The following is a 17,982-nucleotide window of genomic DNA, read 5'->3' as shown; positions in this document are numbered from 1 at the left end:
TTGAAACTTGAATGGAATATACCACTTTCAAAACAATTCTCTAATTTCAAATTTTCTCCTAAAATTTGGAATACTTAAGGGATCACATATAGTAATGCTTAAACCCATTTGAATGTGGAATCATACTACTTTCAAAATTGACAGTTTATATATACATATATAAATATCATTTTACTTATTAGAAAATCAATAATTTAACTTTGATGTTTATTACTTTGTAAAATGATGAAAATAAATAATAAAATAAAAACTTCATTCATACGTAAATAAAACCAAAATTCCAATAAAAATACATGAATGATTTGATGGTGGGTATATAAGATTCGGCATGGCCGAATATAACACTCTTACTTGTTTACTTTTGACATTGTTTTGATTGTTTTTTTATTGTGAACATAAACTTATGACTTGCTGTAGTAGATACAGTGGACGTCCACTAGTACGAATTATATAATGTCAGGCCCTTTCGTAGTACCGAAAAATTCGTATTATTTAACAACACATTTTGTATGTTTAAATTCAAATAATACACATAAAATATTGGATTTTTTATTTTTCTTGAAAAATTACATAACGAAACAAAGTATAATAAATGTGTAATATTTCAAATAAATTTCTTGTACATAAACAGGCATAAAAGGGACATATTTACGTATACGAATTGTTAACTTTGAAAGTACCGTGAGTCCAATGGTTGAAATGAGATACAGAAGGTTTAAAATTTTAATGTTTTTAAAAATACGTGTGCCAAAGACAATTTGCATGTACATATCTGTTCTAAAATGTATTAAACATGTTCAGATTACATACAATTTTTATTTGAAACTTGAATGGAATATACCACTTTCAAAAACAATTCTCTAATTTCAAATTTTCTCCTAAAATTTGGAATACTTAAGGGATCACATATAGTAATGCTTAAACCCATTTGAATGTGGAATCATACTACTTTCAAAATTGACAGTTTATATATACATATATAAATATCATTTTACTTATTAGAAAATCAATAATTTAACTTTGATGTTTATTACTTTGTAAAATGATGAAAATAAATAATAAAATAAAAACTTCATTCATACGTAAATAAAACCAAAATTCCAATAAAAATGCGTTATTCGTACTATCAAACAGAAAAATTGTGTCTTTATTCGTACTATAGAGTAGACAATGCAACAATTATGCCATTCGTATTATTGGACATTCGTAATAAAGAGGGGACGTACTATTGGACGTCCAGTGTACAATATACAACTTGATTGTGAATTGAACAATTGTATAAATGAGATGTTTGCTTAACTCAGAAACTACTGTGCATTAATTAAAAAATTCATTTAAAATAACTTTGATTATGAAATCAACCTGTTAGAATTGAAAAAAGTAAACAAATTGTTTTTTTAGTTAAATCTATTTTAATTAACGCTTTATAACTGATTAAAAAATAGAAACAGTTAAACAATGTGATGGACTTTAAAATTTAATAAATAAGTACATATTTAGAATCTAAATTCATACAAGCAAACCTGCATCTATGCGATACATACACATATATTTAAAATACATTTTAATTGTTTGCAGCACTAAATAAATATTGATTTCTAGTTTTATATAAAGCATTTGCCACCCAATACGATGTATCCCATATGGTCTAGTGGCTAGGATATCTGGCTTTCACCCAGAAGGCCCGGGTTCGATTCCCGGTATGGGAAGATTTTTTTTATTTATATTTTAAACGTTTTATTTTTAATTGTTTTATAATTTAATGTTTTTTATAAATTTTCTGTATAATCATATTTAAAGCATAAGATTAAAAAATATCGCAATTATAACATTAATAACCTCATTTCATATAAATAAAATTCCTAGAAATAAAAATTTATAAATTCCATGAAATTAATACCCTCATTGTAAGTGCGATTTAAAAATTATTTAAGATTTAAATTAAGTAGAAAATACCTCTGGATTTCTAAAGATTGTTATGGTTTTTCTGAGTTACAAAAAATACACTTTGACAAATACTAATTGACTACCAAAATGGTGTAAAGTTATTAGGTTTGGTTGATAGGAGGATGTATATTACATCAAATCCATAGAAATACACATAGGCCACTATCGGGCCTATTGTGCGTTCCTTATCATGAAAAAAAAGAACTGAATGAATTATTTTTCAGATTTTAGAAACTCAGTTTCATAAACGAATAACATTACCTCCAAATCTAACTTTGACGAATGCCTGGCAGTGGCAAAGAAAGTGATCCAGTGTTTCACAGTCCTCTCCACATGCTCAACATACGTCTGAATCCGCACTTCCAATTTTGCATAAATGTGCTCGTAATCCTGTGTATCCACTTAGAATACGTACCATCATACTAACTTTAGAATTGCTCATTCTGAGGAGATTTTTCGACTTTATCAGGATCACCCCATAGGATCTTTGTGGTTCTACCCACTATTTCATTATTCCAAGAGGCCTTATAGAATTCTTTCATCCATATTTTTAATAATTTTTTTTGTTGCTTCGAATGGGTTTGCGTTTGTCAGGTTAATTGCCTCGAGCTCCCTTTCCTTTAAAGCTATTACATTCGCCCTTTCGTTACTGACAATTTTTAGCCAGTTCGACAAAAGTAAAGAGCCGTTCGGCTGTAAGCGCCGCCTCATATCTTAAATATGTGTCAATGTGTGGAATATCTAACAACGATTCCAAAATAAAGTTATTAAATATACAGTACTGTGACAGAAATCCATTCAAAAGTGGAATTAGTTTTGTATATTTGATACTTCCATGTTATTAATGTTTTTTTCTTAAAGTTTCAATAAAAAACTTTTACTAGAATACGATTCTGATTTTGAACTAACTACATAATTCGGAATATGGAGAAGCTAAAACAAAATCTAACGGAATTGAAACCATTCCGATTTAAATATAAGTCCTATCAGACTTCAAATCTCTTATTCAACGAAAACTTTAAAAATGTGGTTAGTCCAGATGGTTACACCTGAAAACTGGCTCAACATCGGTCTTGGTCTTAGGTCGCTTAAATTGCTAAAGCTTTTAAGGATGAGACTACGTTTGTTTGGTAATCATATTTACTGGACACTGTACAATAGATACAATATATAGAGTTATATCGAAGAAACCCAACTAGCATTTGGAAGATTTTTTGATGATTGATTAGTAAACTGAGTCTTTTTTGATTTCTTTTCATGCCTAAAAGTGATCAATAAATTGTTTGCTTAAGAAATGATTTGAAAACTGTTTATAACAATGCACTTTAAAATGGCTCAAAAGATTCAAAAATGATTTAGAAAAGGGGCACATTAAAGCATATTTTAAAAAATTTCTGTGGCCTAAAACAGTATATTAATTAATCTTTTACAAGAATCGCCTATATGTGATTAAAATGATAATCGTGCAGAGTGGTCATAAATGTCTCAAATGTATCATAAATTTCAAAAAATGATAGCTGGAAGAATTCTTTTTTTGGGTAACATAAAGGAACCAATCCATGGACGAAACATTCAATAGAATAATTATATTAAATTTTAAAGTTCTTTTATGGGCGATATAATGGACTTTTAAGTTACATTGATTTACATTCACATTTAATTTTTTAAATGTGTTAGCAAAGATACCGTTACCGAAATAAACTCAGTTTTCGGCATTTTTTTCAAGTCTGTCGACATGCAACTTCTGTTCGGTTGTTCGAAAGATGACAGATAACAAAGTATGATGAAAACAGCTGTTTTCCTTAACACCATTGTATTTACATAAAAATACATCCCTGATCTAATGCGACTTGCTTGTTTTTTGGATCATTTCAAATAAACAATTTTTCATTCGTATTTTCTATTAATGTGTGATAGTTTCATTACATACTGCGTTTGGACTATCCTTTCCCTTTTTTACACATAATCTATATATATAAAAGAGTTGCGTTACTGACTGAATGATTCATCATCGCACAGCCCAAATGGCTGAACCTAGAATCATGAAATTTTGACAGTAGATGTGTTTTTGGTTATGTAGATCCACTAAGGAGGGATTTTTGGAAATTTGCATATTCACGGATAAAAAGGGGGAAAAACTGGTTTTCTTAATTATCTTACACAATATTAGTGATACAAGAAGAATTTTAAATGCACCTGTATCTACTCTTAAAATGAGCAGATGGGTGTCTGGTACTTTTTTGAAGTTCGTACTTTTAATGGGTAAAAATGTGTAACAATGGTGATTTTGGTACCTTTTTTAGCCCTTTATAACTTTTGAACTAATTAACATAATCAAATTTTTCTAAATATTTTGGATACATCTCTCAAAATTATGAGACACCTGTTTCGTACTTTTTTAAAATTCAGTACCTTATGGGTGTAAAAGGGAGAAAACTGTACTTATGGTACTTTTTTTAACACAATAAGAACATTTTTCGGTTTATTGAATTATTCCTATTAAATTACGGACTAACTCTGTAATATTTATTGTAATCAAATGTTTGCTATTTTACTGGGAAAAAATGTACCAAAAAGAAAAAAAACGGGAAATTTAATTTTATTCAAACTCATTGGGCCAATTTTTATAAAATATGAAAAAGTAGTTTATTTACTCACAGTACTCGAGCACTAAGGCCTATATAGGACCAAATTCAAGTAAATTGTTTGGTACTTTTTGAAAGCACTATTTTTGGTACTTTTTCATCCTTCAAATGATACTCTTTGTATGTTCTTTAATATGAACTCAAAACACATGATTATTAAACATACACAGTCCTCATTAAATAAGATTCTTTAAGAGACAACTTTTTAGTACTTTTTATCTTATAAATTCTACTTTTTTAAGTTTCTAAAATATTCAATCAGGAACATTAATTTTAACATACAAGGTCTTGACTGAATAATATTCTGTAATTGGGGACTATTTGGTACTTTTCTATTCTTCAAATGGTACGTTTTTATAATGGTTAACCGGAACACATACAGTTATTAAATGAGAATTTATTGAGAGAGATTTTTGTACTTTTTCATTTTTCCGATGGTTCTTTTTAATATTTTTACGATATTGAACAGAGATATTGAAAATAAAATTTAAAACTTAGTATAAAACTAAAACATTAAAAAAATTTTAATCAATTTTAATTTTCTATAAAAGTAAACAAAATTTTGTATGTATTTTAATATGTTAGGGTAGCGAAGCACACAGGGTATGCTAGTCAGATCATATTACTCGTGTAAAGGGGGTTTTAGCGATAATTAATCTGTAGTAAAACTCTGGTAAATAAATTTTAAAACTCCTAATTCAGAACTAAGAAACAACAACAAAACATTGTCATATTATTTAGCACAACAATTCTACAATAAATTTAAGCCCAAATTCGCGGTCAAAAAAAAAAATAAATAAATACAACAATATTGTTTACCAAGGATTAATCACTTATATTATTATATTGAACCCAGAGACAGGGTGATCAATCTAAAATTAAGAAAAATTAATATACAAAACTTAACAAAAAGTATAAACAAAATTTTGTTTTTATTTAAAATGAGTACATAATTTTAAAGAATAACTAATTATGTTGAATCAAATTACATGACACTGAACAAAATCTGACACAGACCAAGAAACTAAGAAATAAAATAAAAGGGCAACAAATATACACAATTGTGTACAATATTTTAACGACAAAAAAGTTAGAATGACAATGAAATATTGAAAATTCAATTCTTACCTGGTTGGGTGTCTTTTTCCAAACAAAAATTAAACAATAGTAAAATAGTAAAAGCAAATATTTCTTCAATTGTTTAAAATTCATAAAATTTCTATTAATTTTAAACTGTTATGAATGTATAACATTAAATATTTATTGATTGAATCCAAATTTTAAACGTGTAGAGAATTTATTGAAAACTCTTTCTTTGTTTCTAATATTTTCTTATGTCATTTCACTTTCTAAGCAATTGATATTCACTGTATAACAATCCTAACTTCAATTTTTGGTGAATTATTATGATATTTTCGAAACACTTTTATTTTTTTTTTTTTTGCAATAAACTTAAATCGATTGCATCCGCACGCAAACACCAACTACAACCAACTGAGTGGTTGAATACAAAAAAGAAGAAACAAAAAAATTAAAAATTTTAAACTTGTATGTTTGAGAATTGTTAAAGCGCGTATTCAGTCCAGTCCGTCATTCATTCATCATTCGTTTGTCGTAAAGAAAAAAAACAAAGAAACTTCATCATTATTATCATAATTATATTTACAACAAATAAATAAAATAAGAAATAGGAGAAGACAACAAAACAAATACTTTGTGATTGTTTTAATTTATGTATTTGCTTCTTTCTTTCAATTTGTTCTGTTTGTTTGTCTTCAAGTAGCGCTTTGAAATAAATTTTTACAAATAAACAACATGTAAAGTCTTGTTATTTTTATTTCGAATGTAAACAAATCCATGTTGTTGTATATATTTATACTAATTGTTGTTGTTGCTGCACTGGCAAATGTGCGAAAATGGAAAGTATTTCTATCGTTCAAAATCATTAATATTTACTGTAAACAAACCAAACAGGGTGAGTCATATAAATATAATTTAGTTTTGTAGTTGGCAATGACAAGATTTATGTCTTTTGAGTTTGGCAATGCTAATGGTTTAGTACTCGGCTAATGTCTATGCACTACTTACTACGTTCACAAACAAATGTAAAAATGGGCTAAAAAGCGGTATTTTTTATTCGATAACACTTTTATTACTTATTTTGGTAACGGTACTTTCCTCTCCAAGAAGATCTGTCCCGAATAAAACTTGAAACCCCAAATTTAGGAAAAAATTCCCACATATGGCGACACTGTCCAAGGGTAAAGCTTGTAAAGTTGAAAATATATGTACATATTTTCAGCTCTAGTAACGGCATTTCATAATTTCAACTTCCATCTCTGGTAGACCTGTTTTAAAATGTGTATTATTGAAGGAAATGGCTCAAATTTTCACATTCAGCTAAAATAAGACCAAAACGGTCATTTATATTCAGCGTGTAACTCCAAAAGCTGATTCGGTTGTCGCAATACCATCTTTCATCGACGTGAACTGATTTGATTCGTGTTGTTTTCTCAGGTGGAAAGAAATTAATTTGAAAGGAGCTGTGATTTGTGACTATATAAATCATCTTCAAAGTAGTGTATGAACTCTAAAGTTATGAGAAGCGATTTGTTATTATTACTTGCCATTTTAATCTCCAAAGTTAATAGAGAAATCTGAAATTACGGCCAATAAATTGCGTTGTTGTACATAGGAACCCAAAGAGATATTTTTGGCATTGTCCGACTAATACGGAAGTCTAAAGATTTTATAGGTAAAAATTTCTATGTTGTCATTATTATTGAGATCATATTGTAAAGGTACTCTGAAAACCCACACAGTTGTTGGCCAAACAGTCTCATCTTCTTGCCAGTAAAGCAGAACTAATTTTAAAACCATCTGTATAGAGATTCTCAGCATGTCCAATTATTATTGATCTCCAAATTACGGCTGAGTTAAGCATGTCCATATGTTCCTGATCTCCAACTTTCGGAAGAGTTAGGCATAAATGACCTATAGGTCGGATGTGTAATGTATTATTTAGAATATCTGAATGACTTGTTCTCAGAGCACCTGCTATTAAAATTAATGCTGATTTCTGAACTTTGTATAGCTGATCTACAGTGAAGTCCAATATGCCAGAGAACCAGAATAGGACGTACTATAGCTGTCTACACCCAAAGGACTAAGTCCACATTTCTAATATAATTATGCTAGGAATAAAAACATTCATTATCAATTACAATTTCCAAAGTTATGGAAAGTGTGGTTAATTTCCATCTTGTCAAATATCTAGAGACCAACAATTTACTTAGCGACTGCCAGTATGGCTTTCGTAGAGCTCTACGGGAGACCTTCTAGCCTTAAGAGATATGATGTCATTCCATTGACCATTTTGGCGAAAGTTAAGTGGTGACTTTAGATATTGCGTAGAGTGTGGCTGGTTTGATAGAGTGTGGCTGGTGTACTTGTACTTGTAGGTAATAATTTCACTCAATTCATTTCGAAATTGTTCAGAGATCACACTGTACGAGTTGTTATATATAGGATCTCATCAAACGAGTTTAAGTTTAATTCCGGGGTAGCGTAAGGCTCCGTTCTTTCTCCTGTTTCTATTTTCGCAAATGACTTTTTGTTTGACATAAAACTTATATACTATTTTGCCGATGACAGTAATATCTACCATTCGTATTCATTTTATTATAGGCCAAGCCCTCTAGAGATTGGGGCAATGATAACTTAACAGAGTATATTTTAATAAAATTCAATTTAACAACATTGAACTAAAGTAGTGGAGATATAACTCCACCTGTGATGTCCATTATTCCACTTGAAAAATGTAATAATGGTATTGCTCGAGGGATCTTTATATAACTCAGACAACCTCACGTAGAGCAGTGTCTGCAGTAATGAGCCATCTAGTCCTTTGCCTTTCCAGCGTTTTGAACTGAAAATATAAAGAATAATTGGACAAAAGTCTTTCGCACTCTTATTACTTCTTTTGTCAGCTTTGAGAATAAAAATGATCTTAAACTGACTCAAAATAACGGGAAGATTAAGCCCGAATATTCTAAGAATCCAAAGCATAATATAATCGTTTGTAAATTGTAACATCTTCTTTTTGTCGAAAAGTCGATGTCGACTATTTTGTTCCAAAAAAGATAACTTGACTATCATCTATGGAAAAAGTCGAAAAGTCGTAAAGTAGAAAAAATTCGAAAAAAGTCGAAAAGTTGAAAAAAGTCGTAAATTCGAAAAACGTCGGAAAAGGCCGAGAAGTCGGAAAAAGTCGAAAAAGCCTAAAATTCAAAAAACGTCTGAAAAAGCCGAAAAGTCGGAAAAAGTAGAAAATTCGAAAAAAAAATCGAAAAGTAGGATAAAGTTGAAAAGTCGACTATTTATAAAATATACTAAAACTCAACGTTTAATTAAATGAAAAAAAGTCGAAAAATCGCCTTTTCATAAAATGCAAAAAGTCGACTTTACGTTTTAATTATAGAACCCTAGTAACAACTATAATAATAATATAATTATTAATTATCAATAGAGTCCTACTTTTCTTGACAGCACCTTTGCAGGTGAAAATATTAGTTGAATATCAAGTGATTTTGCAGATGATTCTGACAAAATTCTTTGTGGTGTCTATAAATTCACATCGTATTATGGATCAAAGTTTATATACTGGATCCTTATTATATTCGAAGACGATATATCTGGATATCTAAAGGATTTTTTCCTTAATTGATAAAAGTCACCATAATAGGACATCTTCGAAAAATGTACATGATATTTCTATTAATATCGAAATATTACATAATTTCGATGAATATTGTTTATATAATATTTGAAAAGAAAAAAAAAAAACACTCTTCTATGGCAACCTTGCTAATGTCTTATATATGTAGATAGTTAGTGAGTTATATTCGTTTCAGCATTGGACTTTCCACCATTTTTTATTTAATAAGAAATTTAATAAAAATTCTCAAATTTAAGTTATTCCTAGTTTTATTTAAAGCGATTACCCGTTAAAAGTGCTTTTTATTATCATTGAGAATGAAAGGTTACCTATGATGGCTATTTATCTTTGTGTCGATGTAAGCAGTTTATCTGTTGCCACAATGTGGGGTCATCGTTTTTACTTTATTTAATTGTCCATGTTTATGACACATTTGTTTTTTGATTTCAATGTCACTGTTTTTAATTAAAGTTTAACTTACACATAGAAAATTATATATATGTATATTTATTTAGTCAAGTAAATTACGCGGTTTTAATTCTGTTTTTTTTTATTTCCAAAGAAAATTAAACAACTATTTAGAAAATATTATTAACCAATAATAAGTACAAGTACAAATTTTGATTGTAATCGCAAAACAAAAATCCACAAGTCATTAGATATTAATCAGAGGACGGACGGAATAAAAATAATAAAAATAATTTAAACACATGTCATTTTTATTAAGTAATTGACAGTTGGCCATCGGAATTATTATTTAAATATGAACGACGATTGTTTCGGTGATGTCCAGTGATTTATGATTAATTTGTGTACTAAATCAAAATTAAATACTATAGAGAGTTAGAAGTAAGGATGTAACTGTAATAACTTGACATACACATAAACTTCTGTAGATAAGTAAACCCAGTGAACAATGTGTTTCTGGAATTTTATTTAAATCCAATAAAGCTAAATTTTTATTTAAACTAAAGTTTTTATAACGTTAGATTTTAATGTAATTTTATTACAGGTTCAAAATTGAACTGCAGATCAATGTAACATTGATATTATTCTATTTCTTTTTTTTTATACCCTACACCAATTTAGTGAGTAGGGTATTGGGTTTGTGCTGATGTTTGTAACGCACAAAAATATTGGTCCTATACCTACCTTAAAGTATACCAATCGGTTCAGCTATGTTCGTCCGTCCGTCTGTCCGTCCGTCCACGAAACCTTGTAATCAAACTACAGATCGCAATTTTGGAGATAATTCAATGAAATTTAGCACATGATCTTCTACTGTACCGTAGACGAAGTCTATTGTAAATGGTTAACATTGGTTCATTATTTCACCTAGCCCCCATACAACTGAAAACCCACCCCCCCCTTCCAAACTGGAGCTTGTAAATCTTGTAACAAACTACAGGTCGAAATTTGGAGATAATGCAATGAAATTTGCACATAATCTTTTATGGTACTGAAGACGAAGCCTATTGAAAATAGCCCCATACGACTGAACCCGCCAAATAGGGCTTTTAAGTTCATAATTACGTTTAATATACTCGTATCTCGACAAAAAGCTACAAAACCAAGTTCTATACTAGCCTTGATACAAGCCGATGCAAAATGATCAGCGGCGGCGTAACCATTTTAGGTCTGCGGCGGCTGCTTATTATAGAAAATATCGGCGGCGGCTAAATTGTCGGGTCAATTTAACCTTTTCTTCAGAAAATGGCCTTATAAGCGTTTATTATATTAAATAATCTTTATATAATAGTCTGTTATATAGAAACATGTCTCGATATAAGTTTTTTCTACAGAAAGATGAACATATATATTAGTTTTCACAATTTTAATATTAGCACAATATTGTGTGGCAACACTTTTCAATTTGCAATAATAATTTAAAATAGTGGCAACTCCGTTCAAATTGGTGAATTTATTTTCCGAAATACATGTGTGATTCCAATCATTATCAGCGGCTACATTTAAGCCGGCTTAGCTTTTGAACCGAAAAAAGACAACGGCGGCGCGGCTTGAAAAATATAACCGCGGCCAGCCGCGGCCCTTTTGAGCCTTTTCGGCTTGTATCTCTGTGATAAACTTTATAATTATAAGGCCTCATTTGACCCTAGCCCCTATAAAAAGCTTCATCAAATATCCACAGTTTTATTAAACAAAAAATGGCTTATGTATATCTGAGGCAAGGTGCAATTCAACTTAAAAGCTTTATTATGAAAACAAAATTACATTTTATTCGTATACAGGTGTAGGTGGACCTCGCCCGACTATAACTTCTTAATTATTTCTTTTTTAATTTCTTATAGATTCTCTCATAGATTTTGGGTGTTCTCTTATAGATTCTAAATAACAATCATGGTTTTATAAAAATTGTTATAATTTATTTATTATAATAATTTTTGTAAAACCCTTTTAAGAAAATGTTTACTGGGTATAAACGTATGTGCACGACTATTTCATTTTAATGGTTGCAGGAGTGTAACTTTTGACGTTTCAAGTTAATTTTTCAAAACCAAGTTTGGAGAAATAGTTTATAATATAGTTTTTTTTGCAAAATACTAATTTGCAGGAGGTGTTTTTCAAGGTCATTCATTAAATTAATAAAATTATTTAACTTAAAATGTAAAATATTATTTAATTTAACAAAATTACAGTGAAATATAACAAGCAGATATTGCGCAAAAAATAATTGGTACGATTCTTTATATAATGTTTGGTTTATTTTAAATAGAAAACTTCTTGAAGATTTTCCAGAAATAGTTATCAACATAGATACGGAAAGACAGATAAAGATACTTAATCGACTCAAGGTCCTTATTATAGGTACCCTTCACCTTATAAATAGCAGAGTCGTGTGTGATTGTGTAGGGTCAATCATTGACCGATCTTTATAAGGTTTCTGCGTCTTGTCACATTTGCATTTTTAAGTCAGAAATGAGCGTTAAATTAATTTTCTGAAAGAAACTTTCTATAGGAGATAAGACCTACCATCAAAATGTTATCACAATTGGTGCAAAACAACACATACACATATAACTGTTTAAGAATTAATCCGGGGGTTTACTTGTATGGGGGCAAGTACAATATACCCCCATCCTTTTTGATGGAGGGTATAAATATATAATATTCAAACAAGTGGCTTGAATATGTATCCCATTTAAATATGTATTATTTACATAAATTGTTTATATTTTTAAAATAAATTATTATATTACTTACAGACTATTAAAACTATAAGTTTCCATTGAACTCGTAAATACATTCACAAATGTTTTCGATGTAGAAGTTATGAATGTATATAAATCAATCAATTCACCAATTTCTTCTTTTATAAATTGTCACAAGTTTACATTTAAATTTTAAGCGACTTTACAATTATCCTTTAATGTCAATTGTCTTTCAAATCAATGTTTATAATTATTAAAATGTAGACAATATCCATGAAACCATTTCAATATTTAAACAAAAACCATTTACAATATTTATTAAACACGTATTTTAATTATTCATATTTATTATAATAAATTCATTATTATTCTTTTGTAGCGTTTCTTTCTTTGGGTTTTCGAACCAAATATTTCATATTAAACGATTAACAACATAAGACAACACGGTTAAAGGACTAAATTATAACTGAAATATACAGAACAGAAAAAAAAACTATAAAAATAAAATAAAAACAAAGGAAAGAAAATAAAAACAAAACAATATTTTGAATACTATTTAACACACTTTCAGACGGCACGAATATACCGCTTATAACGAACAAAAAAACAATATTTCAAGGAATACATACAGTTGAATCACTTTTATATGGCCAAAGTGTGAAACCATAGATTATAGACTAGACTATAGACTAGACTATAGACTAGACTATAGCCTAGACTATAGACTAAACTATAGACTAGACTATAGACTAGACTATAGACTAGACTATAGACTAGACTATAGACTAGACTATAGACTAGACTATAGACTAGACTATAGACTAGACTATAGATTAGACTATAGACTAGACTATAGACTAGACTATAGACTAGACTAGGCTATAGACTAGACTATAGACTAGACTATAAACAAGACTATAGACTAGACTATAGACTAGACTATAGACTAGACTATAGACTAGACTATAGACTAGACTGTAGACTAGACTATAGACTAGACTATAGACTAGACTATAGACTAGACTATAGACTAGACTATAGACTAGACTATAGACTAGACTATAGACTAGACCATAGACTAGACTATAGACTAGACTATAGACTAGACTATAGACTAGACTATAGACTAGACTATAGACTAGACTATAGACTAGACTATAGACTAGACTATAGACTAGACTATAGACTAGACTATAGACTAGACTATAGACTAGACTATAGACTAGACTATAGACTAGACTATAGACTAGACTATAGACTAGACTATAGACTAGACTATAGACTAGACTATAGACTAGACTATAGACTAGACTATAGACTAGACTATAGACTAGACTATAGACTAGACTATAGACTAGACTATAGACTAGACTATAGACTAGACTATAGACTAGACTATAGACTAGACTATAGACTAGACTATAGACTAGACTATAGACTAGACTATAGACTAGACTATAGACTAGACTATAGACTAGACTATAGACTAGACTATAGACTAGACTATAGACTAGACTATAGACTAGACTATAGACTAGACTATAGACTAGACTATAGACTAGACTATAGACTAGACTATAGACTAGACTATAGACTAGACTATAGACTAGACTATAGACTAGACTATAGACTAGACTATAGACTAGACTATAGACTAGACTATAGACTAGACTATAGACTAGACTATAGACTAGACTATAGACTAGACTATAGACTAGACTATAGACTAGACTATAGACTAGACTATAGACTAGACTATAGACTAGACTATAGACTAGACTATAGACTAGACTATAGACTAGACTATAGACTAGACTATAGACTAGACTATAGACTAGACTATAGACTAGACTATAGACTAGACTATAGACTAGACTATAGACTAGACTATAGACTAGACTATAGACTAGACTATAGACTAGACTATAGACTAGACTATAGACTAGACTATAGACTAGACTATAGACTAGACTATAGACTAGACTATAGACTAGACTATAGACTAGACTATAGACTAGACTATAGACTAGACTATAGACTAGACTATAGACTAGACTATAGACTAGACTATAGACTAGACTATAGACTAGACTATAGACTAGACTATAGACTAGACTATAGACTAGACTATAGACTAGACTATAGACTAGACTATAGACTAGACTATAGACTAGACTATAGACTAGACTATAGACTAGACTATAGACTAGACTATAGACTAGACTATAGACTAGACTATAGACTAGACTATAGACTAGACTATAGACTAGACTATAGACTAGACTATAGACTAGACTATAGACTAGACTATAGACTAGACTATAGACTAGACTATAGACTAGACTATAGACTAGACTATAGACTAGACTATAGACTAGACTATAGACTAGACTATAGACTAGACTATAGACTAGACTATAGACTAGACTATAGACTAGACTATAGACTAGACTATAGACTAGACTATAGACTAGACTATAGACTAGACTATAGACTAGACTATAGACTAGACTATAGACTAGACTATAGACTAGACTATAGACTAGACTATAGACTAGACTATAGACTAGACTATAGACTAGACTATAGACTAGACTATAGACTAGACTATAGACTAGACTATAGACTAGACTATAGACTAGACTATAGACTAGACTATAGACTAGACTATAGACTAGACTATAGACTAGACTATAGACTAGACTATAGACTAGACTATAGACTAGACTATAGACTAGACTATAGACTAGACTATAGACTAGACTATAGACTAGACTATAGACTAGACTATAGACTAGACTATAGACTAGACTATAGACTAGACTATAGACTAGACTATAGACTAGACTATAGACTAGACTATAGACTAGACTATAGACTAGACTATAGACTAGACTATAGACTAGACTATAGACTAGACTATAGACTAGACTATAGACTAGACTATAGACTAGACTAAGAGACTATAATATACTAGACTATAGACTAGACTATAGACTAGACTATAGACTAGACTATAGACTAGACTATAGACTAGACTATAGACTAGACTATAGACTAGACTATAGACTAGACTATAGACTAGACTATAGACTAGACTATAGACTAGACTATAGACTAGACTATAGACTAGACTATAGACTAGACTATAGACTAGACTATAGACTAGACTATAGACTAGACTATAGACTAGACTATAGACTAGACTATAGACTAGACTATAGACTAGACTATAGAGTAGACTATAGACTAGACTATAAACTAGACTATAGTGTAGACAAAACTATAGACTATAGACTAGACTATAGACTAGACTATAGTGTAGACAAAACTATAGACTATAGACTAGACTATAGTGTAGACAAAACTATAGACTATAGACTAGACTATAGACTAGACTATAGTGTAGACAAAACTATAGACTATAGACTAGACTATAGTGTAGACAAAACTATAGACTAGAATGTAGACTAGACCATAGGCTAGATTATATACTAGACTATAGACTATACTATAGACTACATTAAAGACTAAACTATTATTTACTCTATAGTCTATATAATTGACTGTAGGCTAGACTATAGACTGGATATTTACTAGACTATTGACAGGACTACATATTCTCCTTCTTACAGATAAATAAAATATAAAATTGCTTTTACAAATTTCAATCAATCGAGATGCTACTGTTACCACTAATTTAAGACCGTTTTTTACTACTTGTGTTTACGAATAAACATGGGGAATGAGCTTGCTTGATAATTACGAGGACAGCGAACGTATTCTACAATATGGTTTAAACAATATACGCAAATGAGTGTTTGTTGCTGTCGTTTCCTCAGACATTTTATTTCCTTTTTCTGCTTTTATTTAATTTTTTTTATTCTATTTTATTTAGTGAGTCGTCGTCATGCATTTGTGTTTTATACGAAAAAGTATTAATGTCAGGATAAACAAGTGTGATAATTTCGTAAAGTTCAAAGAAATAGAGAGAGAGACCACCGCTACAAAAGTTTCTGAGTTTCAAAAGTTTGTAAGAATTTAATTACCTAGAACTTATCATTATCGAAAATCAAGATCAAATTAAGGAATTTGATTAAAAGTTAATAATTATTTTATTATTAAATATAAATCACGAATCTGACTTAGCAAAGAGTGCATAGAGTGACAAACGTAAGATTACAATTGGGTCATAAATGAGTCAACGCATTTTTACACGAATAGTATAAATAAATTTAACAAAACTGATAAATGTCACACTGTGGTATACCGTATACTGCAGCTTAAAAAGTTCTAATGTCATAACATACGACATTTTAATGTGACATTTGTAAAGTTTGTGTCACTTCTTAACAGTTTAAACCAATAAGTAACTGTTTTTTTTTTACAAAAATGAATATTTACTATTAATTTTTGAGGATTGCCAACATTATGTTTTATTTGTTTTCTAAAGAAGTCATTAAAATGATTTTAAAGCACATCTCCCATTTCGGTCTTACCTACTGCCGATGTCATAATGCGCTTTATTTAATTGTGAACGAGGATTTTAAATGTTTTGAGTTGTGCTTTTTATAGAATCCAAAATAGCCAAAGTACTAAATTGCAAGAGAATAAATCGATTAAATAAAATAATTCTCACAGAATTTGTTGATTTGGGGTCTTATATAAAAAGCTGTAAAAAGTTGACTAATGATTGATTCTTGATCTTTTTTTGAAACTAAGATGATCTAGCGATGCCTATGTATTTAAATCACGTTAGTAAGAAGCTAGGTAGCTAATATACTCTAAAAGTGGTTATCGGAATACAAAGTTCCTGGCATCCATGTACATATACAGTATGTAATTGATAAATTCAAACACGAGTTCATCGTATCAAATAAGTCGAAGCTTTCACTCAGAGCAACACAGTTCCCCAGGGGGCATGTTACCTTGGTGAAGCCTCCACCTTGGTGTTATTGCAATCCCCGGGTATAAAGAGGTGGCCAATACCTCTAGTCTGGCCGGGACTAAAAAAATGGTTACAGTCTACTGTTTGGCTTAGTCCTTGCATAGATTGAAAAGAGTTCAGACCAGAGCACCGCATAATCTGGTACTACGGGTTGCCAGTTGCCCGCAGGACTATGTTCTGGCTGGTAAGTTGGTTGAAGTTCCTTCGGGATTCACGTAGTGGCTGTGGTTTAAACACAAACGCGCGGGAAAAGTAGGTGGCGGTTAAAAGACTGATGTAAGGTAAAGTCAATATTTCGGGATAAGTTGGGTGATGTTGCCGAAAAAACAGATACTCCACAGAGGAGTGACTGTGGGATTAAGCGTTGGAAATGAGTTGGTATTAACTGTCGTCTACCTATAATGAATGTGTCGTATGTTTTTCTCTTATGAATGTGTCGTATGAATAAGATGTGTGCTGGGTTGAATGATGATGAATGAAAGGTACCATATACAAATGATACTATTGAATTTTCCTTCCTTGTCCAGATGTGTTCAGAGCATACTCTGTTCATAT

General features: G+C 30.2%; 1 non-coding gene across 1 annotated transcript; it reads left to right on the top strand.

Moving 5' to 3' along the window:
* Positions 1 to 1,637: 1,637 nt before the first annotated feature.
* Positions 1,638 to 1,709, top strand: Trnae-uuc. Its single transcript has one exon. It is a non-coding gene; the product is annotated as a tRNA-Glu (tRNA).
* The last annotated feature ends 16,273 nt before the right edge of the window (positions 1,710 to 17,982 follow it).

Source organism: Lucilia cuprina, chromosome 6, assembly GCF_022045245.1.
Source record: "Lucilia cuprina isolate Lc7/37 chromosome 6, ASM2204524v1, whole genome shotgun sequence".
NCBI classification, from domain to species: Eukaryota; Metazoa; Arthropoda; class Insecta; order Diptera; family Calliphoridae; genus Lucilia; species Lucilia cuprina.
Note: the sequence above shows the minus strand (reverse complement) of the source record. Positions and strands in the feature narration are given on the sequence as shown.